Source organism: Euprymna scolopes, chromosome 22 (genome assembly GCF_053919585.1).
Source record: "Euprymna scolopes isolate OS-2025 chromosome 22, ASM5391958v1, whole genome shotgun sequence".
In the NCBI taxonomy this organism is placed as follows: Eukaryota; Metazoa; Mollusca; class Cephalopoda; order Sepiida; family Sepiolidae; genus Euprymna; species Euprymna scolopes.
The window spans coordinates 115,416,760-115,438,294 of record NC_136503.1 but is presented as its reverse complement, the minus strand read 5'-3'; the positions used below and the strand labels follow the sequence as shown (position 1 = coordinate 115,438,294).

General features: G+C 34.6%; 1 protein-coding gene and 1 pseudogene across 8 annotated transcripts in view; one reads left to right on the top strand and one right to left on the bottom strand.

Moving 5' to 3' along the window:
* LOC145243675 (ELKS/Rab6-interacting/CAST family member 1-like) overlaps positions 1 to 21,535 on the bottom strand; it is a 412,696-nt gene that overhangs the window by 154,303 nt on the left and 236,858 nt on the right. The window lies entirely within an intron of this gene.
* LOC145244258 (5S ribosomal RNA) lies at positions 2,528 to 2,645 on the top strand (annotated as a pseudogene).

Here is a 21,535-nt window from a genome sequence, read left to right as displayed (position 1 = left end):
TATATATATACATATGAGCTGGATTTGCCATATCACAAAATTCGCTACTTGAAATACTTGAAAACAAAATTTTAAATAATAAACATTTCATTCATAAGTTTTTGTAAACACAACACTAAAATGCTATTTTAACAATGTTTCAGTCGATCTGATCTTTTTTACTTGCATTGTTTGGAACTTCGGAATCTTCCTGTCGAACTCAAACATAGTAGATAAAGTACCTATTAAAATTCAGTTGTAAAGTTACAGTTTTCTGGAGGTTGAAGGTTCAATCCTCAACGACACTAAAAAATGCAATTGCAAATTACTTTGGACTTTACCTCGTGGATTAAATAAATGCTCGCATTCGAAATTCTGCGCAGATTCCAGAGTTTGACAAGATACATCTAAAAAGGTCGGAGGTTACATCGACTGAAACATTGTGAAAATAACACTGAAGATGAGAACAGTAGTCCAAATGATCCAAATTTATTTATCTTTTAAATAAATTCATAATGACATCAAAAGAAAGAAATCAATTTGCTTGAGCAATGCTGTGTGTGGATGGGGATCTCTTTTTGTTTCAACATACAATTTAGTTATTCAAAATCAAATCCGCGAAAGGGCTTTTTTAACTTACAATTTAGAAACACAAGGCAAATTGCTGAAAATCAAGCCAGACCATCAAAAGTCCACCAAGAAACTTTCATCATTTATCAATGAAACTCTTGCATATATGTGGTAAAAATAGAACAATAAAATTACAAATTAACCCTTCCAACCCTGTATGGCAAGTATCAGCCCTAGTAACATAGCTAAAAAGATGACACGGCCGATATTTCAGTTTTCTAACCATACGTTATCAAATAATTTTGCTAATTGCCTATCATCTTTTTAGTTAAAAATTGCTTAACTTGGTCAGCGTCCAAAAAATTAATAAGCTCAAACACTAATTTATTATGAACTGTTTAAAAAATAGTTATGCAAATTAGACGTTCAAAGAACTATATTTTTATAGTATGTATTCAGTGTTTTAAAATATTATGATGTATTACCAATTTAAATTACAGCAACCCGTTGGATAGTAATATGAGTGAAAAAAATGGAAAAAAAATTTTCGCATTAGTTTATGCAGATATACAGAGAGAGAGAGAGAGAGAGAGAGAGAGAGAGAGAGAGAGAGAGAATTAGATTTGCAAATTAGGATTCACTTTCTAGCTAATCGTTTTGGGTCAATACTAATATATATATAAAAATAATCTTTCAAAATATGCTGCCTTATTTGAATAACAGTAGGCTCTTTTGATGATAATATAGCAGTTCTAAATGAACATATATTTTTGCATATATGCGTGTGTGTGTGCGAATTCGTTCCTTATAGACTCCAAAATGGCTGAACAGATTTTCTTTAAAATTTACAGACCTTTAGTGTATAAGTTTATCTTATCTGATCTTAGTTAATTTTTGTCTCAGAATACCTCCGATAATTACCGATAATCGAAACTGTTATTTTAATTTATCTATCATCAGTGAAGCCATTTTTTCCATGTCGTCGTTTAGCAACAATAATAAAACAATGGGCTGTGAAAATTCTACTGCGGGTAAGTTGATAGCATGTTTTTTTTTTTCTTTGATTGACGTGAACTGTAGGTTCGCACGTAAATTTCTTAACGTTTTTTTTCGTGAATTGGAAAGCAGTTTATATAAAATAATTTTATAAAAGAAACAGTAGGTTCTCTAGAGTGCAATGTAGAATAACATATTTTGGACTAAGTTACTGCACGGAAGCATGTGAAGCGTCCTCCCGGACGATTTCACAGATTTCAATGACAATAAAAATATAGGAGTGTGAAATATTTGTTGATCATCATTCAATCCCGGGCAATCCCGGGTCTCTCTGCTAGTATGATATAAATATTGGCAGTTGACATTTTACCTTGTGATATAAACAGTCATAAAAAACAAGTTTCGAACAGAGAAAGATATAAGTGGATAAATAATGAAAGAATGTGTGGGAAAAGGAAACCTCCCACTCTTTCCAAGAAATTTTTTTATTCAAAAAACAAAATAACTATTATTTGTAAAGGCACATCATTTAATGGTAGCCTGTTTCTACCACAGAAAATGGTTGCTTAGCAACAGCCAACCAGTTTCCATTCCTCTTTTACGCCCATCGACCCTATTTCTCTCTTTTCACTTAAGTCATTATTTGAGGAATCATACTCATTCTGATTTTACTTTCAGAAATTCCTATTATTTTCTTTGGCGGATTGAACCTTAGAAAATCTACGTTTTGATTTTGAAAATAGATCTGCACTTCAATGCACTTTATCAGTTGAATGGAAATCCAAGTATAGGTTATTACAAGATGTCTTTTGTGCCATTAACTTTTTAAAAATATTTTTTAAAGCAAAAAAATGAAATCCAGATTAAATGGATCAAAATCTTTTTACTCTGGTCAGTAAGAAGAAACCAAAGCTTTTCTAAAATTAGTCATGGTCATACCCAAGAATTATATATATATATATATATATATATATATATATATATATATAGCATAATCACCTTGACACACTGGTTCCCATTAGATCACCAAAGTTAAGCAACATTGAGCCAGGTCAGTAATAAAATGGGTGACCATTTGGGAATTCCAGGTGCTGTATGTGCTCTCTGCTCATCTCAGGATTTGTTCCAGTTGTCCTGAACTTCTTGCAACTGGACTCAAGCAGTACCGATTCAGGAGAGGTGTAGTTAAGGATTGTGCAACCCTTTGCCTCATAATTACACATGCAGTTACTCTTGCAGGGATTATCCATTGTCTCTTGAGACTGAATAATGAAGCTAGACATGACTTCTATTGCCAGGGTCCAAATCTCTCGACTGGCGTTAATCATGACACCCTGCACTGATGATTCCCAAAAGGATGAAACACTAGTGTCTGTAGGTATTTAATTATCATTATAGTAAATAATTATGTCAGCCCCTTTAAGAAACTTGTTTCTTATCGTTGAGCACTTTCAGTTGTAATAAAATCGGTCAACTTAGCTCATATGCGTAGATCGTCATATAATGACTAGATCACTGTGACTGACGTTAAAAGCATTTAAAAAGAATAAATGTTTAATTTCAACTGTATCTCTCACAGTTGTTGGTAGCCGAGTGGTTCGGGTCCTTGCTAATGAAGCCAGACATAACTTCTGTTGCCGAGGTTAAAATCTCTCGACTGGCGTTAATCGTGACACCTGTAGGTATTTAATTATTATAGTAAATAATTATATATATATATATATATATATATGTGTGTGTGTGTGTGTTTATACAATAACTGTTGATTGTATGGCAGCATTGCTTTCAACAAAGCCTTTGACAGATGATGCCTCTGGGGTCAGGCATGGTTTCAGAGCCGAAGCATCATTATCACTAATCCAGAACACCCCAGCACTATCTTACAATACTACCAGACCTTGTTTGACTGTTATTACTCTGTGAGATTGCCACTGATGCAGATAGAACCTTGTCTTGTATTTTCTTGTCTGCTAGAGAAAGCCATAGATTATTGAAGAACATAGAGGTTGAATTAGCAATAAAACCTCAGCATCAGTTTTCAGTGGGAAATACAATGGTTTTCCAGTTATTTCTAAAAGAGTTCTTGTAGCTTTTTATATCTTTCCAACTTACGCTAGTGTGCTCAGTCAAAATTTTCCTCAAATAAAAGCGTGATATATATCTCATCGTAAATACAGGGTGACCCAAAAAAAAAAAACAGGCCCCCAACTCTAATTAGGCCCTGTTTCTTAGTGTTTTGTCCGAATGAAATGAAACTTTGATCATAACTAGTTTATTATATTAAAAACATCACATCAAAACACTAGGGTCTTTGGCCTTTTTTTCTCCGTTCTACAGCATATGTTCTAGATGGCCTCCATTTAGCTCCATGCATTTCTTGAGGTGCAGCACAAAGTTGTCCATGACATTCTTACAGACCAAATTGGTAATGGCTTTCATCTCCTCCCTGATGGCTTCCTTGAGTTCTGTGATGGTTCTGAGTTTCCCTGCGTAGACTCTGTCCTTAAGATAGCCCCAAAGAAAAAAATCTGGAGGGGCTTAGGTCCGGGCTATGGGGTGCCCACTCAAAATCAGTCTTGAGATTGATTACTCTGCCTCCGAAGTTCTCTTTCAGCCAATCTCGAGACAGGTTTGAGGTGTGAGAACTTGCTCCATCCTGCTGGAACCAGAACTTGCTCATGAGTGACGGGCAGATGGTCTGGAGCTCACTCTTGAAGGTTTTGGAGACCTCCACATACCACTCCTTGGTGACTGTCACTGCTGCGTCAGATTCTTCGATGAAGATTGGTCCGATGATGCCTCTGGCTGAGATTGCAGCCCACACCGTGCACTTATGAGAGTGCAGGGGCTTGGTGGCTACTTCATTGGATCTGGAGGACCCCCAGAAGACATTTGTCTTGGAGTTCGCCTTTCCATCAAGATAGAAGTGGGCTTCATCTGAGGTCCAAAGGAAATTAAGAAAACTTGGTGTCTCCTCGATCTTCTCAAGCATCTTGACTGCCATAGCCCTCCTCTGCTTCTTGCCTGAGGCTGTAAGGGTCTGCAGCGTTTGTATTCTGTATGGGTAAGCCCTGATGTCGTTCACCAGCACTCTCCTGCAAGTCTCACGGGATATACCGAAGGACTGACTTCGCTTACACACAAAGCGTTTCGGACTCTGCTGGAGAGACTCTCTCACTCTTTCGACCAGCTCGGCTGTTTGCTTCTTGGGACATCCCGAGTGGCTTGGATGGTTCTCTCTGGCAGCGTTGAGGTTCTCCACGGTCCCATACTTCTCAAAGTGGTCCACCCAGTTCTGAATTCTGCTTTTAGATGGAGCCTTTTAACATTCGAACTGATGCATGAGACTGTCCTAGATTTTCTTAAACTAGCCTGTCTTGTAGTAAAATTTAACACAGTGTATTCTTTATCCCATCTCCCACTGGGGTCTTGGTGTACTCACGGTTGTTGATTCTGCCATATTCTGTAAAATAAGGGCAATCGGTAAATAAATAAAGGAGATATCACATAAAGTGTACATGGGGCCCGTTTTTTGGGGGTCACTCGTATCACAAAACACAATCGCAACTACTTCTCCGATTTCTTCAGATTTATATTATCATGTCCATATTCTTTTTATTTTCTTTTAAAGTTAATGATTCTTTTGATGAGTCAGGGCAGAAAATATTTTTAAAAAATCGACATAATAATTATATGAATGATCTTGCGTTATGAAACAGGTGCTGTGAAGAATTGAACATTTTAACTTGCTGAAAGAAAGAAACAGTAAGATGGGTAACATCTTAGAATTTGGAATATAGACTTTTTATCATTTATTTGTATATGCTCTGTAATTACATCAAGCTTCGTAAATTAAAGGATTGGTATAAATAAAGGGTGAAATATAACTGGATAAGCATATATATATATATATATAATATTACGAATGTTTTACTTTAATTTATTTATCCACAAATTTAATTGATCGGATTTTGACATTTCACTATATTTGGACGTCACTTTTAATATGCTTCTAGAACTTAAAATCACTTTTTTGAACATTGCAGTTTGCAAAGTTTAAAATTTTTATGTTGACTAGCAATTCTATATTTTTATTTTGTTGGTTAGTTCCTCTGAAGAAATAAAAAACCCAATTTTTAAAATTCCTTAGAATCAGAAAATCTTTCATTATATTCCTTGATTCTGAACTTTTGATGAATTAATAATATAAATTTTTATTTTTCATCGTTTTATTTTGTCTTACATTAATGCTATATACGGCATAATTACGTTGACACACCGGTTCCCACTCGATCACCGAAGTTAAGCAACATTGAACCTGGTCAGTACTAAATGAGTGGCCATTTGACACTTCCAGGTGCTGTATGTGCTCTCCGCTTATCTCGGCATTGTTACCAGCCGTCATAGACTTCTCCTTGCCATTGGACTCAAACAGTGCCAATTCAGGAGAGGTGTGGTTAGGGATTATGCAACCCTTGCCTCACAATTTCATACACAGCTGCTCCTACAGGAGGTATCCTTTGTCTTTCGAGACTGAACGGAGGCATCAAGACATTAATGCTCTATTTATAATATTGAGCATTCCTTTATCAAGTTTTAACACACACACACACACACACACAGTGTTGCAGCAAAAGCCAACACTTGACAAGGAGTAAACAAAATACTAAGAAGTTGTGAGGAGTGTGATAATGAAATCACCCTTTTTAGCAAAACTGCGCTCTTGTACCGAAAGTCAAGACAGCCCAGACATAACTGCTCAACAATGTTTCTCATCACTAGTCAAAAACCTAATATCAAATAATAGAAACTTAAATTCCAGTAACAATGTTTTTATTCATTAAAAAAAAAAAAAAAAAAAAAAAAAAAAAAAACATGCAGGAGTCCTCCTCCACGAGTGAAAAATTTACCTTCACCATGACTAATGTTTGTGCAAAATTTTTGAAAAATTCAAGCGTGGTTATTGAGAAAAGTGCAAATGGACAAACGATTTTGGGGCAATTTTACACCTATAATGGCCTCCGTATGAGGGGGAGGGTGTTATCCCGGAAAATCCGTTCTGGCAAAAATTTACTTTCACCAGAACTAATGTTTGTGCAAAATTTCAAAAAATATCCAAGGTGTGGTTATTGAGAAAAGTTCGAAAAAACAAACGGACGAATAGGGTGAGGGTGGGGGGCTAAAAAAAATGATCCAGATCATCAACACATAGGCAACCATAATGGAAAGAGTTTATGAAATGCAGAAGAGAAATAAAAACTGAAGATAAAAGCATATGTAGTGATCATATACACAAATCTAACACACAACATCCAGCGCTGACACAAACGCAAAATGTAACAACGTTTGAGAGCTGTCCTATATATATATATATATATATATATATATATATATATATATATATATATATATATATATATATATATATATATTCAAGCACATCTGATTGGACACTACAAAGTTATTCTTTTTTTCCGATTTTTCTGGATATCTTTTCGACCGGATCTCATTGAACACCGAGTCAATATACTAACAGTATTTAATAACTAATAAGAAACTAAATAAATTATAAAATAAGAAAATTGAAATTAAAACTAAAAATAATTCGCCCCTAACCATCCTGCGCCCACCTTTAACCAATAAAAAACTATAAATACACCAAGCCTCAAAGGAAAAGAAAACAACAACAACCGCTCCTGATGATAATCGGACGCACCAATAGAAAGTGCTTGAGTAGAATATGGCTGAACAACAATTTTTGGGCGCCATTCTGTACGATATGCCGGTTGAAATAAAAAAAGACCACTCGGTGAATCGAAAAGATATCCAGAAAAATCGTAAAAAAGAATAACTCGGTCATGTTCAATCAGATGTGCTTGGATAATGACTTGCTGCCAAAATATGCATTATATATATATACACACACACACATCCAAACACACAGAATAACTTACTTCATCAGCTTACTATTTGCTACTTGAAATACTTAAAACGTTAATTTCAAATAAATATTACATTCATAACTTTGTTGAAAATCTGAAATCAAATACTTCTCGTTCATTCATATAAATAAACAATTATGTTTTGGTAATTTCGATGTATTCATCTTTAAAATGAGACCATAAAGAAAGGAAAAGAAATTAATTAATTTGCCATTTACTTTCAATTCAGAAATAGATTACAACTTGTTAAAAATTAAGTTTCTCTCTAAAGAAAGAAACGTTTGTAGACAATTGCTAAATAAAACAATATTTCAAAACAGAACTATGAAAAAAAAATCGATTTGATGGCCCTGGAATCATTGTTGCGGGTGAGAACTTTAGCTGGAGATACCCATAAGAACTTTAGGTGGAGATACCCCTAAGACAATTAAAAATTAGTGACAAGGATGAACACAGACCCTCTCCCCATTTTTCGAGTTGGCCTTGTGCCTAATTGTTTATTATTTGTAATTTTACAGAAAATAAATTATAAAAACCTCAAAACACCTTTCAACCTTCATTCTTGATCGGTTCAAAGTCATCCAGTCCTTTCTTAGGATGTCTGTGGGAAATGTTCTCTGGGTCCTTGGATAGATTCATTGAAGCAGCCATTCCAATCATTCTATCTTGTGGAAAGTAGCAAAGTTTCATTTTGTGTTACCTCTGATAATTATCAAGGTCAAAGGCCACTCGAGAATAAGTGTTAATCTGTGTAAAGTGATCAGTGAGACAACACTAATGATTGATAGTGCTCGAACGTGTATAGAATTTAATTAAGATGAGAACTTGTTAACATTGGGCTTGAAAACGACCATGTTATAATAAGTTAGAAGGCAGCCCTGCAGTATAGAGTTCCACAGGTGGGTAGTTCTAAGAAAGAAACTTTGTTCATGGATCTGACGAGTTCTTGAAACCGAATAGACAGATTGCTACACTAGATCCATTAGTAAACGGAAGATTTCCCAACAACAATTCCTCAAAAAGGCTGACAACCAAATCCAATAAATTCTTCAACTCCAATTACAGCTTTTTGATGACGAGGAAGAAATCTGTTCGATCTGGGCCTTTCAAATGTATCTACATTCAATGGTGTTTGTTATACAAGAATAAACGTTGGAATTCCTCAAAGGAAAACCCACGGCATCGACAAAAGAGTAAAACTAAAAACATGGCGTTATAATTAAAAACTATCATGACAGATACTTAACCGTTAAGAAGCGAAAGAGATACGCGCACTCTTTGTTTTGTACAAAACTATATAAAATGGTTGATTGAAACTGAATACATGCTTTTTTTCTTTTCTTATTGATGCTGGAGAATCGGAGATGGTTTCTAATTACAAAAAGTATTTTCCTCAGATGAAAAACAACTTACGATTCTTTCATTCAACAAACGACAACGGATATCCTTGGCTGTTTTGGTTTACGGTATAATCAACCGTTTTCAGGTTATTTAATGCTGAATTCGTTCATTTTGGTAAAGGATTTTATGCTTCAAGTTCTTTATATCTTTAAATATTTATTCATGGTGTTTGGTTTGGTTGTTTTGTATAGGATAATTGTTATTATGTTTCTGAATTTTTTTAGATGAGGATTTGTAATTCGTATTATTTGGATTCTTCGGATTACTGTTCTCGTCTTGCAGACAATTCTAGTGTGAATTTAAGGCACCTAAAATTCATACTAGAAGTGCCTGCAAGGACCTGTGGCGCAGTGGTTAGAGTACTTGAAAAATGCAGTTGTAAAAATGACATTCCTTTGAAGGTTCAATCCTCAGTGTTGGTGACCGAAAATATGATTGCAAAATATTTACGACCTCTATCCAGTTGTGGCTGATAGAACGAGACCATGCTATCTTCATGAATTAAATAAAGAGTTCTGTTTGAAATTCCATCCAAATTCCTGAGTCCAACAGAAAGATTCCCGAGTTTGAACAGATACACCTAAAGAAGGTCGGAGGTTACATCGACGGAAACATTGTGAAAATGACACTCAACAGAATAAAAGTAGTTTGTTGAATCCAAATAATAAGGATAGTTGTTTTTACTATTGACTTTGCTGAACATGATTGAGTTTTGCAAATGGAAAACGATAAAAACAATAGCATTAATCTTTGGTGCATTTTAGGTCAGAATTTGTTGGTTGGTTGGTTTTGTTTTACAGCATATCAACCTTTTTCAGGTTATTTAATGCCAAATCTAGTTATTTTGAGGAACGATTTTTAATGGAGTATATTTTTTTTAAGTCAGATTCTATTTAACCCATAGTTGTGACCCTAACAGGTACTACCACTCCGGGTCAGAGTGGACCTGGGAGCAATGGCAATTAAAGGGTGGCTTCACACTCTCCAAAGCCCGGAGGGTGAGGCCTCACCATCGGATATAGTTTTAGGTCATATCCAGGACCTTTAGGTCAGAAAGCCAGTATCTTCAGACAGTCTGAGCTGGTAGGACCATGGATATCCTTAAAGATGTGTCCATTCAATTTGCACGGTAAGGGCGAATACCCTATTTCACATTTAAGTGTGATAGACAAACCTACAGAAAATGTTTTTTTTGTATTTGTTTGCAATTTTCGACTATCTAGTTACTGTTAGTTAACATATAATAGCCCAGAACAGCCAGTAAGGTTTGTATTCATCCATGCCTGCCCTCGATTGCAAAGACGAGTCTAGACTATAGTTGAGATGTTTTTTTCTCTGTTGGCTGAGATGTATAGTCCCGTGTTCTGTACAGTTCTAGAAGGTTCACCCTAACAGGCTTTGTTTCTTATCCTTTTCAATCACATGAGGGGCCCTTACTACGGAATGCCAACAGGGCTGTCCAGGCATTTTTTGCAGGCCAGAGTGCTCTTCCACTAGGAGGCTGATTTTTGAAACTTCACTTTCTCGACCTTGTGTCACATCTTTCTGCCGTGGGAACGAGATAAACATCGACAAGCTTACATTTTATGTCCAATCGATTTTAAGATTTGTAGACAACAAAATTGATGTTGCCTAGGAATAAATATAAGCGAGTATTTGTTTCATTATACGATTGAAGGAGAAACAAAAATACATTAAGAAATGTGTTTCATTAGTGTTGATGTGAAGAATAGAAGAAATTTGGTGTTGTCAGAGAGTAATAACTTTAAGACTGGAAGCTCATTTGAATTTCTTACAATTTTATTTCCTTTTTTGAAGATAGAAGAATGGATAGAATAGAGGTGTAAGTGGTTGGGATAGATTAAATAGAGAGAGGAGATAGCAAAAGAAAGAGTGAAGGGTAAATAGAAATGGAGAGTGATACATTTTAAAAGAAAGATATTACAAACACTTTTTAATCTTTTCTATTAGGTTGCGAAATTTTTCATTTTGATATCAAATGATGTATTTTCAAATAAGTTTACATTATAATACCTTTACTTTATATATCATTTTAAAGAGCGTTTTTGCTCTAATCGTTTAAATTACAATCGTTTCCAAACAATTATATCTTCTTTTCAGAACGTTGATTACAAGATAGAAAAAAGCAAATTTGCACAATTTTCTTATTTCAGTTCATAATAGGCCAAAAAGCTGGTGAAACAATTCACGATATCAACAAAGCGTTTGGCCCAGGAACCATTACTGAATGCACAGCACAATGGCGGTTTAAGAAATGTTGTGGCGGCGACGAGAATCTTGGATATGATGAGTGTAGTGGTCAGACATCGGATGCTGACAACGATCAATTATAGCCTTAGTCGAAGCCAATCCATGCACAACTGTTCAAGAACTTGCTTCTGAATCAGACGTAACGTATACAACGATTTCCAACCACTTGAGAGAGATTGGAAAGACAAAAAACTTTGATAAATGGGTGCCTCACGAATTGAACAACAACCAAAACACCATTATGAAGTGGCATCTTCCTTTCGTTTATGCAACAAGAATGACCCATTTCTTGACTGGGTTGTGACTTGCAATGAAAAAATGGGTTCTTTACACCAACCACCAGCGATGCTCAGCTCAGTGGTTAGACACCTACTAAGCTCCATAACACTTCCCGAAGTCAGAGTTGCACCAAAAGAAGGTCATGCTGACTGTTTGGTGGTTTGCGTCCAGTCTCATCCATTACAGTTTTTTGAATGCAGATGAAACCATTGCAGCAGAGAAGAAGTACTGTCAACAAATGGATGAAATGCTTCAAAAACTTCGACGACAACACCCAGCATTAGTCAATAGAAAAGATCTAATTCTCCTCCACAACAATGCTCAACTGCATATTGCTAAACTAACCCTGCAGAAGTTAAACGAATTGGGCTACGAAACACTGCCTCGGCTGCCATACCAACTCCCACTTTTTTTTTTTTTTTTTTTTTAAGTATCTTGACAACTTTCTGCATGAGAAATTCTTTAAAAAAAAACTAAGAAATATAAAAAAAACGACTTTATCACCACCAGAATGCAAGATTTTTACGTTACTGGAATAAATATATTTGTTTTGCGTTGCCAAAAGTGTGTTGATGCTGATGGTGCTTATTTCAATCAATAAATTTTTGTTTGAGCCGAGATATGTTCATCTGAATTTAAAAGTTAAAAACTGCAATAACTTTCTTATCAACCTGATATTTTGTTTCTAGCCCTGCTAATGCATTATACGCGGCCAGGTGTGTGTGTGTGTGTGTGTGTGTGTGAACTAGACAGAGAGAAAGAGTTATATAGAAAGGGGTAATCTGATTAATACTTTATTTTGGATTGGTATAATTATGTAGGAAGTGGAGAAGCCTAACTCTCATAATATAAACTACTTCTACTATCACCCATAAAAATTTGGATTTTATTTTATGCTAGAATTATATTATGAAGAATAACATTAGTTTTATTTATGTATAGAGAAATAAGTTTTTTGTGGAAACAGAATAGTGATAATTTAAGAATTATAGTTGTTTGTAAGGAAAGATCTTTTACCGAGTAGATGATAAACAACCACCATATTTGTTTAGTGTTCAGCAATAATTATCCAATGTTCCACAAATAAGATTGACATCAACCAATGTGATGAAAAAATATAACTGAATAATAACAAGAGCATATAAAAAGTAAACAATTGAGGAGAATTCTGGTGATTAATGGGAGAGTGAAAGTACATATTTAGAGTGAGTGAAACTTACGCCCACTTTCTTTAAGTAAGACCAATTTGTAAGAGTGAAGATGATCGGAACTAATGTATGAAATTATGAAATCGAATGAAAGTGATTGTTAATTTCTGGAAACATGTATCAATTAGTCACAAGAGTTGTCATGTTGGAATTATACACAGCGCATGTGCATGTGTTTATAGCCCAAATTTGGAAGTGGATTTTATTTAATCATATGTACAGAAGAGACAGTCTTCTTATGCATCAGTATCAGACGCATCCTGATTAGCAAGAAAGAAATAGTGGGAAAAATGAAAAAGGAAAATAAATAGAAAAACAAGAGAAAAAATTATTTGGTAAAAGAAAAAAACATCACAAAAATGAAAGCAAAATCACTCGGGCAATGCAGGGTAGGGACAGATAGTCGGTGATGTGCAGAGAACTTTTTTTAGGGCAGGTGCTCAAGTGAAAAAAAAAAACGGAAAAATATAGTAATGAAAACGGTCTCCATAGGGCACAGGCCTATAATACATTCCTCTGAAAAGGGCACTTTTAAAACAGGAGTAAAAGAGATAGATGATTGGGCACCTCTGGCATCTCCCCTCTGCACGCCCCTGCAGACAGTTACACATATAATAGCTCCATTCAACCAGTAAAAGAATCTTTGTATGCATCGGTGTCAGATTCATCCTGATTAGCTGATCAGATAAAAAGAGGAGTGAAAAGGAAAAGCACATAAACAAACAAGAAGAAATAGAAAAAAAAAGAAACAAAAAGAAAGAGAGACGAAAAAATAATTTGATTAAAAAAAAAACACACACACACACAGAAAATCAAAGTAAAAAGATTCCCGGATAACACCATGTTAGGGCAGCTGATTAGCATAATAACGCCAGTCAATCAATAGGGCTGTTATTTATCCGTAGCGACTGACAATTCTTATATTTCTAACCTTTATTATAAAACGTGTGTTATATATTAGAGACCCTATTATGTCAATAGCGATTAAGTCAACTAGTATAAAGTTTGACATAAGCACACCAAGTACATGCCATAATGACCCAAATCTGCAAAAGAGAATCAGTCCCAGAGGTGAATCAAAAATAGGTGACATAAAATTGAGGTAACGGGTACCGGTCAAACAACGTAGAACACGAGAGAGAAGTAAAATAATGATGTAACATTTTTCGACCTGAGGGAAAACTAAGTTTTTCACATAAGTTTGCCAAAGATGAGACATTGCTAATAATGCGAGTCTGTCTATGGTAATTGGAGACATCAAATAATGTGAGCCTGCTAGGGGACGTTGTACAAGACAGCTGCCTAATAATGTACAAAGAAAACTTTGAATATCGCCAAGACCGAAATAACCCACCTCTAAGATCTGTTCGTATATTACCCAAAGATTTAAGTAAGAAAAAAATTTAAATAATTAGCTAAATGAATGTTAGTCTCTCTTCTGTATGAGTCAATACTCTCCGGAAATAAAACCTTAGAAACTCTCAGCAGACGTCTCTGTATTTCTTTCTGCATGAAAAGAAATTTTATTCATCTAGCAACAATGATGGCAAATCACAACCAGGAAGAAAGAGGATGAAACAAATGTGATGAAGAAGAGAAACGCCTATGTTAGTAATAAAAAAGGAAAGGAGGCATAAAAAAGATAATTCACGTTTTATATCTACATTTATAGTAAATATGGAAAATGATGAAAGTTAATACAGACTGTGGTCAACTGTGATGAGAGATCACAATTTTGCTTGTAAATCGTTCAAGTCAGTACTGAATTAGTATAGTTATATAGTCTCAAAGTCACCACAGGATTTGAACCTTCAAGGACTTCCTCGCATTCAACAATAATTTAAAAAATATTGTTCCATTTATTTTTTCATTTTTTTTTTTTTTACTAAGGTGTCATCATTTATTATAGCCCGAAGGCCACTCGAGGATAAGGATTAAATGAGACAGCACTGTGATGATTGGTAAGCATGGTAATGATCGAACAGAATTTGATTATATTGGACTTGAAAACGACTATGTTGTAGGCCGCTCATGGTATTTTGTTCCACAGATGCATGGTTCTAGGGGAGAAACTTTGCTTATGAAAGTTTTGTTTAGTTTTAAGTAATAGTTTTAAGTAAAGAGAGAGACAGAGAGAGAAAGGAAAAGTATTGATAGTGGTTGTAGCTAGATGAGTTTTTATTATGACCGTTTTACAAGGAGTGGGGACCATAGATTGAAGTTCAATCGAGCACTTACATGAAAATAACAATAGAGTAGAGAAAGACTAGCAATGTCTCTTCTGTGATAAAGACATAATAGGGAGGAGAAAGAATGTTTTTGTCAAGATTTAGTTTACTTTTCCTTAACTATCAAAAAATTTAATATTCCTCTGAGGTCATCAGATCTAAATCTGTCTTTATGACTCACATTACACATTAATCGTATCATTCTCATATTATTTCTCTCCATGCAACGCATTTCCTCAACTCTCGCTAGCTAAGTTTCACTTCCATAAATCATCATACTGCGTACACAAGCCTGACTTGCATGAAAATTTCTTAGTTTTTTTTTTTTTCGTTCACTGGAAAGAAATTTATATAAAATAATTTTATAAAAGAAACAGTAGGTTCTCTAGAGTGCAATGTAGAATAACTTGAATTTTTGACTAAGTTACTGCACGAAGGCATGTGAAGCTTCCTTCCAGGCGATTTCACCGATTTTTGATGACAATAAAAATATAGGAGCGTGAAATTTTCATTGATTATCATTCAATCTCGGGCAACGTCAGGTCTCCCTGCTAGTCAGGAATAAATAAAGAAAAACCAATGGAACCAAAGAATGAGACAATCAGATTAAATAATTCAAACATTAGGATTGAAAATTAACTTTTCCATTAACAAGATCATGTAACTGTGTTCTTACTATTGCTCATATTCAACCTCCAGAAGAAGGTCACTTAGAACTGAACTTTTATTTAGTACTTTATCCATTGTGCCACAGGTCCATGCAAAATACAATTTTGAATTAATTAAGACTTTTATCCCGTGATGGCTGACAGAAAAAGAGCATGCTACCTCCATGGATTTAATTTGAGGATTCCATCCGAAATTCCGTGCATATTCCACAGTTCGAAAAGATACACCTGAAGAAGATCGGAGGTTACATCAGTAGAAACATTGTGTGAATAACACTCTAGAACAGTAGTCTGAATAATTCAAATAACAAAACATTCATGAACAAAGAAACGTAGATAGTCCTTAGCGTTTTAGTATTTTGGTATTTCATGTTATCTTTTAAAATGCTCTTCTTAAACTGAAGGGTGAACATAATTATCATTCGAATAAATGTATATCTTTACATTAATTTCTGTTGTATGATTTTAGATTACTAAGGTCATTCCAAAAGTATAGCCTCCTATTTTTTTTCATCTCAAAAAGTTGAAGAGCTATGAAGACAGGAGTGGTACCATTCAAAGGAGCAACCTTTCATGCTCCAGAATTTATTTTCATACATAGTCACCATCATTCTCAATGCCACATCTCTGCTTCTGACATTTATTACTTAGAGTCTAACACTGTTAATATCTGCAACAGAGAGATGAAAATTTCAGGTCATGAATGCAGTAGTTGAGTTATCATAACAATTTGCAACCCTCTGATTCATTCGGGCTAAATAAAAAAATAGGAGGCATAACTTTTTGAACACCCTTCATAAAATATTTTTAGAATGTCCTGCCTGTGAAATATGACAGGCATTTTGACATTTTGGCGATTATGCTGTGTAGAATAAGAAAAAAAAGGGGTTAAAAAAAATAGTTGAAAAATAACTGTTACCAAATGCAAGAAAATTTACTTTTCTATTTATCTATATAATTTTCCATGTAAGTTTACGGATTGTAAGATTTATTATCTATGCATTTGTTATCGCCACTGTTAAAAAGATAGAACTATGAACAAAGGGAGCTAACTTGTTTTTCTGTTGGTTCTTCTTTGTTATTATAGTAAAATTCAAAAATTGAAATACTGAATTTCAAGTGAAGCCAATGGTATCTACTGAATTGCCATGTTGCAGTAATGAAAATATCAAAAAAAATTATGAAAAACGATGAGGTAGAAAATTAATTATTAATCAAAACAGTTTTCGAAGACAATTAGCGAAAATTGAGTTTTGCAAAAAAAAAAAAAAAAAAAAAAAAAAAAACGAAACCGGAGAATTTGAATTGTAACAAAAAGGGAGGTAAACTTTTCTGAAAACTGAAAATCTTTGGCCAATTTAGCAAAACTTAATTTTTACTAATTGTCTTCGAAAACTGTTTTTATTAAATGTTCTACCTAATCGTTTTTCATAATTTTTGGATATTTTCATTACTGCGACATGGCAATTAAGTAGATATTGATTTCACTTGAAATTTAATATTTCATTTTTTTGTATCTTGCTACAATAACGAAGAAGAACCTTTCTGTTTCAGGCAAAATTACTTCTAATTTTTTAACCTCTGTTATGAGAGTTCTCGTGTGGAGATGCGAGAATTAGGTGAGACAGACGCTGACAGGTTCCAACAAAAGGATGAGTTTGAATCTGTGTAAATGAAGATGCAGAAATATTACTTTCTGTCCATGATAGTTGCAATGCATAAACTCAAGTAATATCGGACTAAGACTGATAGATGGAATTTGTATCATTCTATGTGTTGTCTCCTTGTAAATAAAATGTCAACTATAAATATCCTCATTTTTTGTACTGAAAACTATGCAAGCTAAGTAAAAGTGCACATATAATAAATATTACACTCAGATATTACACATGAAAAATACAGATGTTTTTGGTTTATTTTTTTGCTTAAGTATACTGCACAATTGATAACTTTTTTTTATTTTTAAGAAATCCTATTCATGAAATCATGTATAGCATAACTAGATTCTTACTGGAATAATTATTTTATTGGCAATGTCTACATTTGGAGGAAAAATTGGCACAGGAATTTGATTATTTCAAAAGATAATTTACTTTTTGGTCCCCCGACAAAAGGATGGTGGACCTGTAAATTCACTCTTGTCCGTTCGTCTGTCCACACTTTTCTCACTAACTACACCTCGGAATTTTTTGAAATTTTGCACAAACATTAAACATGATACAAGTAAAAAAGTAACAGAATGGATTTTCTGGGAAAACTCTGGTTGCCCTCCTGGAGGTGCCTTTCGGGTTAAAATTGCTAAAATTGACACTTTTGTGCTTATTAAAAAAAATTGATTCCTTGGATTTTTATAAAACTTTCTGACAAGTTGTAACTAACTGATTTTTATATAATTTTGTTTGTCTATACTTTGCGATAACTCTTGGGTGTGTCCCAGGGACTCTTTTAGGGCTAATAAAAACACTATTTTTGGGACTATTTTACCATATTTGTCCCAAATTTTCTGTGTATGTCTATTTAGCAGTTTTGCATGGCACTGGACACAAATTTAAATATGTTAAGACCTTGGGGACTTTTTGGGTTAAATGTGGGGTGGGGTGCAAATGATGGTCATTTCTTTTTTGCACTCAAACTTACATATGTCAAGGCCTAAAACTGCACCGTTTGTTTATTTTCACCAGGATTTGATGTCCCCTGGGGATTTTTGGGGCTAAATGGGGGGAGGGGCAAATGCTGAACTTAGTCATTTTTTTATGCCTCGTTCACTGTGCACTCACAGGGGACGATGCATGCTTCACTTGTTTTTCTATATAATTTTCATATGTGTTTACCGAGTTTTAGCCTTTATTATCTATGCATTTGTTATCATCACTTTTACTTAACCAAACTCAAATAGTTTCCAACATGGCCATTAATCGTCTCTAAATGTTATTAAATTGGCACATGTTGAAAACTAAATACGCTTGGCTAAGTAAAAGTGACGGTAACAAATGCATAGATAATAAATCTTAGTAAACATCATCATGGCTTGGCTTCACGAACAAAGATCTAGAAAGGGGCTTGTCCACATCTTCTGCAGACACACTTGTAGATGACAAATCCAATGCAGGATAAGCAGGCTCGCCTGCAACAGCTGCAGGTTAGAGTCTGGTTTGGGTTTGGAGCTGGGGCTAGTTGGAGCTCCTTCCTCCTGCGTCTTTTGTCCTCCAGAAAAGTTTGCCAAGTGTTCTCGAAGGAGAAGACTACTTGATGGATGGTGTTCCACCAAACACGTCGGTCCGCTACACGGTTTGACCACTGGCGGTAGTCAGTGTGATAGGCACTAGAGATTTCTTCAGACAGTCTTTGTACTTTTTCTTTGATGCTCCTTTGTGGCGGTGTTTGCCATACAAGGTGATTTTGGGAAGGTGGTGATCTTTCATCCTGGAGACGTGGCCAGCCCAGCATAGTTGTGATTTCAGCAGCACGGCCTCAATACTGCTTTGGGCCTGTTCGAGCACGTGAAGGTCGTCAGTAAACAACAGACATGAAAATGATATAGATAAGAAAAAAATTAAACTTTCTTGCGTTTGTGACAGTTGTTTGTTTGTTTTTGTTTTTTTTACACCTTTTTCTTGTTAACTATACTGCACAATCACACATTTTTTTTTTTTTTTTTGCAAGTAATCCTACTTATAAAATCATGTATGACATAACGTGAATGTTATTTGAATAATTATTCTATTGGCAATGTCGACGTCTGCAGGAAGAAAGTTGGCACAGGAATTTGGCTATTTTGTAGAGAAGCCAATATCTTTAAAGAGGAAACATTTTCAGGATGACAGAACTGCAAATGAATTGCAGAACAAAAAAAAAAAGCAGAACAGTAAACCCACGTGGCTTTCACAATCTAAAATACAACGTCCAAAGCATTAAAAAAAAAAAATTATTTGGTTCCATGATTTACTAGCAGAAGTATTCGTCCAAGACAGGGGACATAATATTGAGGCACTGTTGGATTCTTTCATTAATAAAATGAGATCAGACATAAAAATATTTCAACAGCGTCTGTCCTGGTCAGGTCGAGGCAGCTTCTTTTCTGGTCATGGGACTTAACAAGCTTTATGCTTAATCTGTTTCGGAATTTTTGAGATGAGGATTTGCGATTTGGATTACTCGTGTTCTTATCTTGGGTGTTGTTTCATGTTTCAACTGATGTAAATTTGAGCTTACATAAATCTATATATCTATAAAAGTGAGAATGTGTGTGAGGACACTTCTCAACCTATATACTCAACAAATTTTTGATCTACAGACTTGAAATTTGGTATATAGGGCATTCAGACACGTGGAAAAGTTTTTAATCCATTAAAAAAAAAAAAATGAAAAAAGGCAGCTTAGAGGACAAAATTGAAAAATTGGGGGGTGGGGGTGGTGATCAGATTTTTATCTGTTTGTCAACTGTTTCACGCATGCACATGTGCCGCCGTGAAACATGACAGCTTCTCTATGTTAAGAATAAATAGATTGGAAAACAATTGAAATGATCGTGTCAAGCTGGTCTAATGATTATCGTATTTGACTCACTGTATTTAGTTTTTGGTTTCAATCTCAGCTCGAGTATTTTTTTTTTAATTTACAAGAAATGAACTGTTTAGAAAAAAAAAGCATAATACGCACATGTACATATCTCAGTTTCTGTATGAATTAAAATATAATATTTATGCGTATCTTACGACAGGGCAATGCTGGGCGGCCTGCTAGTTTTTAAATAAGAAGTCGGAAGAAATCTAATATAATGAGTTAAACAAGTCAGTCCAGCAATCAGATATTTTCTAATGAAGACAAAGAGTAACAAATGTCTAAAGTGCTCAACAACCATAATAGTATGTATTTAATAAATAAATAAATAAAATCGGTACTGTCGGTTTCAAATCCAGACAAAGGAGACTAATATCTGGTCGCCTGTGTCGGACTCTCTTCACGCTCTGTTTATATTTGTTTCTCTGGAAATCTGATATAAACAGAGGCTGAAGAGAATCCGGTATAGACAACCAGATATTGGTCCCCTTTGGTTTTGAAACTAACAATAGCAATGTTTTGTTTTTTTTTCCTTACCTTCTGTAACACATGTATAAATAAATATTACACTCTGATCCTGATATTTTCTTTATAATCGAGCACTTTGCTGGGGTTCTATCACATGAACCTTACATATATCTAATGATAATATTTTTATAAATAAACTATTTTTACCTTCAGACACTAGTGTTTCATGCAATCACAAGTGTAGGAAGTGATAATTACTGCTGATCGAGGGGTCAAACCCAGTCATCTTTGATTTTCCAGTATTCAACCTCCAGGCCAGCAAGAATTATTACAGAAAAGTAAAGAGAATTAAGTTCTATGTATAATGTAGAGGCAAGTGGCCAAATACAAAAAGAGTCTGATAGACTTCAACAGATACTGGAGCATTGCTTTAGACTAAGGCTGGCAGAACTCTATTAAAGAGGCCCAATCCTAGTTGAAAGGGTTTATATCCACAGACACTAGTGTTTTATGCTTATGCAATCATCAGTATAGGAAGTGATATATAATCTTATATATACATTATTAGGGTGACTAAAGAAGTATACAAGGATTCTTTAAATGGAGACTTTTCAACATAATAAAAAGCTCGGCATACAGGTGGAGCTTATATACAAGAGGAAAATATATTGACAATAGAAAAATATATTCTGGTGTATATAGATTTATTAATCAATTTGAAAAAAAGAGACTACAATATAGTGTGTATGGGTTATGAATGCTTGGCATATAGAGCATTCATAACTCCATAAAAACATGTATATATATATTAGTTAATATCTCTACGATTGAGACCTGTTGGAGGCTTTATAGAACTGAACCGTTTATTTAATCCACATCAGCCACGACCGAGTAGAAGTCTAAATTCTTAATTCCTGTACTGAAGATCGAACCATCAGTCTTCAGAAGACTATCACTTAGAACTG